Raw genomic sequence first — 7872 nt, 5'->3', positions numbered from 1 at the left:
TGGTGAGTGCCCACACCGCAGGATTTGGCACAGATTTTTTCCAGGACGTGGGGTAACAACCTGGCTTCTGCTAGGAACTCATCTGCAAATACCCGACCTTTAGTCATACGTTAAAAATATCAGCATGAGTATGGAAGAGGATGTGGATATGCAATACATTTTCCAGATGAAACCGTACAGAAAGCAATGTTGGGCTGACTCCAGCGCACTGCCAGAAAAATGTGAACTAGTGTTTAAAAAAAAAATAACTGTACCATTTTTCCATCAAAGACAGAGAAGTTGTTAACTGTGCAGCTGAAAGTATTGCCTCTGGCACTGCCTGACACATGCATGTTGTCATACTTTATAGCATCTGTGAGGAGATGCTTTTTTCACAATGTTTCATGTCATTTTATTATTTTGGGTTCCCTGGAACTAGAAAGTAACTGGGGTAACCGACCTGACTGAAATAGACTGCATGGTGACTATCCTTCACACCTACAGTAATTTATATTTCATTTCCAAAAAAAGGTTTCTAATTTCTTCTCACCATTTCAAAAACAACTTTGTGATAGAGCTACTCACTAAAATATCCATCATTACTTTACATACCACTTTATTTAAATAAACTGTAGTAAATTTAAAGCTAGGCTACTATATAAAGTAATTCCTACCGATGCATGAAAAAAAATAATCTCAGAAAGGCTTTGCCCGCCTTTCTTCCCCTTTTGCACTCACTTCACAGATCCTGTAGCAAACAGGTTTGCCAGAAGAGTTGATCACAGACACATCACCGTTTGGGGGAATACCACACACTTTCTACAGAAAATATTTTCAACTCAAACATTGGCATCTACAGAATAATTTCACATTTGAGAGTTACCCAGCCAGAAAAGTTGCAACATCAGACTTGTGCACACGAACAAAACTGAAACAAGTCAGATTTCTCAGATGAAATCCCTGCCCAGAAAGGAGTTACGTGGAGTCTGCAAACGATATAGATGTCAAATAGCCATAAATATTTTATGAGATATTTTTTGAGTCTCAGCATTAACTCCAAAGTTTATTCATGAGCAGCTCAACCCTACATGGCATTCAAAGCCCCCCTTTTTTTTAAGGGGCAGAGCTATCATTAAATGAATGGGCACACAGGTCACTAAAAAACTAAAGCGTTTAGAATGAAAAAAAGAAGCTGAATTAGATTGTTAGATGAAGGCCCAGAAAAAGACAAGCAGCTGAGCTCAAAGGGGGACAATTCAGCATGAGACAGAAGCACGTGTGGATGATGTCCCTCTTCTCAGCCATCAGACTGGAGTCACTGCAAAAGAAGGCATTATGATTAACAGCCCTGTTAATAAGCCTTAGGGAGCAGCCAGGGGCCCCACAGCTGACCCGAAGGCGGGAGATCAGCACAGACACTCACTGGCAGCCCCCGCTCCCAGCCAGGTGTTTCACCCCGTTAGACCTCCTGCCCTGCAGATTCACGGGCCTAACATCTTACTATGCTTTATTTTAGACCCATATTTTCCTATGGCGCCGTCACGTTTTGCATATCAGTGAAATAGTAAGAAGCAGCACACAGTCTATTTGCCCGATGCTCCCTTTTTTTTTTGGGGGGGGGGGGGGGGGGGGGGGGGGGTGCACTGGACCATAAAGCAGAAGAGACATGCAAAGAGCCCTGCAGCATGCGCGGTCCTTCCCCCCTACATCTGATGAGGCACTTTTGGGCAAAGCGAACCCTTGGCGCAGGGACCTGACTCTGTGAAACCAGCCGCTCCGCCGAGGCGCTGCCTGCTCCCACGCTGCGCCAGCAAAAGCAAAGGTGGGGTTTGAGAAGAACAGCATCCTCGTCCAAAGCTGTTGTCTGAGTAACAAGGACCACTAAACACACAGCAAAAGCTCCAGAAGTTACAGGCTGCTTTAGCCCAGGACTGCAGTGACAAGCCTTGCAAGACTGTATTTAACTGACTGCACAGAAAGTCCTTCAAGTGATTTTTTTCTAATAAAGACACGAACCTTTCCTGTGAAAATTTTAACCCTGTAACTTCTTTATAACTCTATCCCAGAGCCCTTGTAACACTGGGTATCTGGTATTTGTCCTGTAAGTTAGGATGCAAGCAGATTTTTCAACCTGATTTGAAGCAAATTGGATAAAGATTTGTCTATAATGAACACTAATACATGGGGTTCATCAACACTCAGACTCTTACAATGTCTGTTCTTTTAATCACAATGGTAACATCTAAAAATCCAGGCTTGACTGATCTTTTTTTTTAATCATTTATATCATAAATAGCGATATCAAGCTATTTGGCTGACAACAACATGCTTGAGGTGGGTTATCCCATTAGGGGAAGAGACACAAATATTCTAGGGGAAAAAAACCAAGAAATAAGCCTCCAATCATTTTCTTCCATGGACAAACCCTTTGACACAGAGACCGCCAGCAGCTGGCATGTTGGGCTCCTGTGCCTCAGTGCACCAGCCACACACAGCAAAGGCAAGGTCTGTGCAAAGCCGCCATGGGGTAGGCAAGCCTGTGGATAGAGGATGCTACCACCCAAGCTGGGCTTGTGCAAGGGAGCCTTTATTTTGCGACCGTTGCACCCATCTTAGCTGATGTCCGACTGATGCATGCTAAAGTAGCTCCTTTTGCAGGCAGGCACAAGGCCTTCACCAGACAGTGGGTCTGCGGATGGAAGGCAGAGATGCTCAGTAACTACGTGGTGCCTCAGGTGATGCCCTTTCTCCCCTCACTTTTGCCACCTGAAGAAACAAGACAAACTCCATCAGTGTGACAGAGTCACCCCACGCGTGCAAAACAGCTACGGTCTGGTTGCCACCACTCCAGCACCTGTTTTGCCCCATGTCAATCCTCCCGGCAGGCAAGGAGCAGTAACCAGCACATGGTCCCTTGCCAGGAACCCCGAAGATCAGGAGGGCTCAGCCCAGGCTGCCCTCCTCCCCCACCAACGGTACTCCCGGCCATGCTGCAGCCAGGCCCACGTGCCTCCTCATGCCAGGGAGGACATATATGTGAAGTGCTCACACATCCATCAGTGCAAGCATGCAGAACAGGGTCTGGCCTGATTTGCATAGCAGCCACAGCAGCTGGACACATCAAGGGCCTCTCTGCAGACCATCTCCTCAGCCCCCAGGGTTAAAAATACCTTCTTACTGCATGTGATCACTGCTGGGCTGGAGACACGTGTAATTAAAGCTCAGCCAGGACTATCAGTATGGAAACCCTCTGAATACAAAAAGTACGGGGGTCAGCAGCCTCAGCCCCCGTGGAGGGTCAATAAAACACTTCCTCACCTGGTCCAGGCACTAAAGCAGGTGCCAGCAGCTCCACGCAGATAGTACAGTAAGGAGGAAGGCTGCTTGTTCAGGCTAATAATGACCTTTCTGCAAAAGCAAGAGAAACAGCTTATTCATGCAACTCTTGATTTTTGGTGTGACCAGCTGGCTCACACCAGTCTCACCAACAGCCCCCAGCTGATGTCTGAAGAACCTGGTCTCAGAGCTGTGCTCTGTGTCAGTATGATGCTGGTGTGCGATGGTTGCACCTGAGTGTGCCACTGGGCCTGCTCGCTTAGCTCAACTTTTAACTGAATTAATACTATCTTTTTCTCCCATCCTACCATAGTCAGACTTTGCATGCTCATGGTGAATTTTCCCAACATTTTTACTTATTTGCATTTTTAACTGTTTAAGCAGGGCTGCCTCCAAGCACCTTTGCAGAACACACCTTTGCTATGAATGCAAGTAGTGCCCGGCAACAGAATTTGAAGGAGGTAGAAGGACGAGGCAGACCAGGACTGCTTCCGACAGCTGGGCCTGCTCTTGGCTTTTCCACCTGCAGCAGAGCTGAGCTGCTGTGGGGCAGGTGGGTGGGCTGGAAGGGGGTGCTCATGCTGCCCTTGGCGCAGAACCCAGCAGCAAGCCGTGGGAAGTGGGAAGCTGAACAGGATCAGAGGCTGCAGGTGCTTCTCCCCTGCAATTGCTCTTGCAACCACTACTTCCCTTCAGGGCAACATTTCTCTTCTTACCTTGCTGTGACCTGCTCCTTTAAAGCTGGAAATGAGAGAAACGCACTTACTCCCACCTTCCCCGGGGGCAATGAACACGACAACTAACCCTTGCAGGCTGGGTTATAAACACAGACCCTGATGAGTTCTGGGCAAACCTTTACCAGCAGGAAAGGTCAGATGTAAAGCTACTGACAGCATCTGTCATGAGCTGAACTGAGGCCCTGAACCTAAAAACTCTTTTTAACGTGATTTCCAGAGGTGGATTCGAAATCTGCAGCTATTTACAAACATGTTGCTGAGGGCCATTCATTATACGCATGAGCCAGGAGCACCTCAGGTATGGAGAAATTCCCCCCACCATGTATTTATATCCATGTTTGCTACTGAACCGCTGCTGAGGGAGGGAGGGAGATGCACCCACTGTCACCGAGGTCCTCAGGAGCTCTGCAGGGGGAGAAGCATCTGCAGTCAGCCAGCCCTGCACTGCAGCCAGCCCCAGCTTTCCTCTCCAGGGTCAGCTCCGGTGGAGCCCCTGCGCCCACCCGGACCTTTGCCATCTCCAGCTGCGCCCCGAAAGCACGACCTTGGGCGACCCAGGCCACGTTTGCCATTTTTCCAATGCCAGCCAAACAAAAGCAATGGAAGATATAATACGTTTTACACATTTGCCCAACGCCATTGGCAACAGGCTCTCAGTTGAGGGTCTGCATTGTTGTGCTCAGCTGGAGCCAGCTAAGCTGATTTGTCCAGGCCCGCAAAACTCCCCTTTCACGGGCCAGTGACTCTGGTCAAAGGACAAACTGACAAGGTCCCATCTTGGCCCCAGCTGCCAAAAGGTCCACCCCCTCCACCTGGCCCTGCAGGGAGGTGGGAATTGTTCCCGAGCGCTGGATTTCTTCCTTCCTTGGGCTTCTTGTTAGATGACCAGGTCCACGCTGGAGGAGTTTCCAGGCTCCCTCGTTCTCTTGTCCTGGGCTGGAGGTCTCCCGCCCTAGCCTGGCTTGCTAAGCCACTAAAACAGCCGTGCCAGCACTGCAGGCCAGTATTTGCAAACTATGCAACTATGCAACGTACAAACACAAGTGTAACCATTGCTTTGCTGCTGGCCAAGGAAAAACACTTGCGCTCCGCTAAACACCAGGAAGGGCACAAAAGGAGCATCAACTCAGCAAACACAGGATGCGCCATACCCAATCACGGCAAGTTCACTAAAGGAGAGGCTGTATTAACAAAAACAATAAAAAAGAAAGAAAAAAAAAAGGGGGGGGGGGGGGCCAGCAGCGGTGGGGAGGGAGAAGAAAAAGCTCTCCTCTTCCCGCCAAAAATTATGCGGCAGCAGGTCCACAGAGTGTCTGCCAGATGACCCGCTTGTCACACTCATAATTGCTTCCCATCTGGTGTCTGGAGCACACAAAGACTGGCCGTTTGCCAACGCAGGACGACGCACAAACTGGCCTACTTCTGGTGACACAGGCCCTCCAGACACTGCTGAGCCGCTCGTTTCCGTATGGCTGAGGAGAACGTGGCATTCATTTGTAAATTGCCGGCAGCAGATTTATCCGGCTACTGGGGCGCCGCTCTGCCCAGCAAAGGCGCTTCCCCTCTGCTTCGTGGCACAGCCCCAGTGCTGGGGCAAGTCCTCTCCGGCACCCAGTTGCCACAGATCCACGCTTGCCAGCGTGAGACGAAAGCAAACAAGGACGCTGTCCTTCCCGCACGCCTCTTGGCTTTAAGAGTGCATCAAGCCAACGCATCCCTACACATACACACAACCACAACCGCTCTGAATTATGAAGCTGTTATTATACATACAATTATTATATCTGAATTATGAATTATATCTGAATTATGAAGTTGTTATATATACAAACTTAGTCTTTCCGTCTGATGTATATGCATAGCTCATTGTTTTCATACAGTTCCTACAAAGACTTTTGAGGCACTCCGTATCACTGCTTATGAGCATGGTCTTTCAATAAGCAGTTTTCTCTGGGCTTTGTGGGGGTTTTTTTGGTCTGTTTTATGGGTTTGTTCTACTGATAGTCTGGGGCTTTTTTAATTAGTTGCTATTTAATGTCTATTGATGTAAGAACTTAATACCCTTAGGAAACTGAGCAAGTATTCCTTAACCTTTGGGATAGACCATTTTAAAGCAGGGTGCACAACATGTACTAAAGTGTGCTCTAAAGCTCAGTTGGTTGTGCAACCACCAAACGTCACTTTGACAAGGAGTAACTAAGATCAAACAGCTGGCCAATGGTCTGCAAAGTAGTAAATGTTGAGTAAGCAGAATCCTCCCTCTCCAAAAGGCAAAAGCACCCTTTCCTCTCAGGCTATGATGCAGGACAGTCGCAGATGTACATCACTGCCAGCCAATACACAGGCCATTCCCATTTTGCTTGTGCTAAGGCCACTAACATCCATCATCTCTGTAATCAGAGAGTGTGACGACACAGGAAATCAGAAGTCAGGTAAATAATCCAGAGACTCTACAAATAAACCCAAATTTCTGTAAAAGTCAGTGGCAAGCAGACAGAACGCCCTTTGCAAAAGCAACTGTATCACTGGGGTGACGCAGACCAACAGCAGGCACTGTCAGAGGACTCCTTTCAGTTCTGTACCTCACAAAAAACACACACAGCAATGAAGCAGAAGAGCAAATGAAATTAAAAAAGAAAACCAAACCACCAACACAAGCTGATACTGAGGAATGCCATATTGCACATCTCTTATTCCAGATGCAAACAGAAGCTGCATTACCAAGGTTTCTTCATAATCACTGAGGTGGAATACAGTAGGCATGAACATTTGGGTTTTCACTTTATAGAAAAATGCTAACATTATGTATAAATGTCCAAAGCTTACCTGTTCTTCCAACGCATCACGCTAGCAGAACTACAAGGATCCTATTGTCCCCTCAGCTGCAGGGCAAGGATCCAAGCCACTCAGGGGATAAACTGGCTGTCTTAGGGGAAGCCACACAGACCAGTATGCTGCAGCTTCAAGAGGGACCAAGCTTTTGGCTCCAGTGGCACAGAAACAGTAATCCACAGCTTCCTCATGAAAGTAAGCATTTAAGCCTTTAAAGCTTCAGCTTATCCAAGGTCAAGAAAACTTATGGGAAAAAAATAGTTAAATTAGGCCTAGCATTAGAAGTCGGTGTTTTTTCTGGCTAGGTTCTGAATCTTTATCTGAATGTCACAAAAACAACTGCAAGAATTAATTCCTTTCAGAATTCTTGTTTTTGCATTGTGTTGGACCCTGGTCACAATTCTGGTGCAACGTGGTCAGTTAGCATCCAGTGTTAAAATCCTTGCTTCGTGAAGCTTGATTCACTCACAGCATTGCATCAGTTTTAGTCTGGTGCAAGTCTAGTAGAGTTATTCTCATGTAAAACATGAATAATGGCAGTGGTAACTGGGCTTACTCTCACCAATCCATTCCTTAAAGACTATTTCTTCCAAGTAAAGCCAGGCCCATGAGTAAAGCTTCCAGAGTCTTGATATAATCAAACTTAGGGTTGTAGTTCTTTCCAAGTTTGGCTTACTGGCTGTCCATCTGCTCGACCTTCTTTCACTGAGCAAAACTGACTTAGAAAAATGAACTAGTTACATCATTAGAGACTTCACCTTCACCTACCTACACTTCACCCCGATATCAGACATCAGCTGCCAGTCACCAGAACAAACGCCCTACAATCAGCCCACCTCGCTTAAAGAACTTCACGCATGCAAACACAAGCAGGTCTGCAGGATAGTCATACAGTGGTCTGGCTATGACAGCCAGAACCCCAGCAAAGCCTCCGGAACAGTCACAGTTTGCTTATACAGCTGCAAGCTGGATGATACAAATTACGAGG

Source organism: Falco biarmicus, chromosome 3 (genome assembly GCF_023638135.1).
Source record: "Falco biarmicus isolate bFalBia1 chromosome 3, bFalBia1.pri, whole genome shotgun sequence".
NCBI classification, from domain to species: domain Eukaryota; kingdom Metazoa; phylum Chordata; class Aves; order Falconiformes; family Falconidae; genus Falco; species Falco biarmicus.
Note: the sequence above shows the minus strand (reverse complement) of the source record.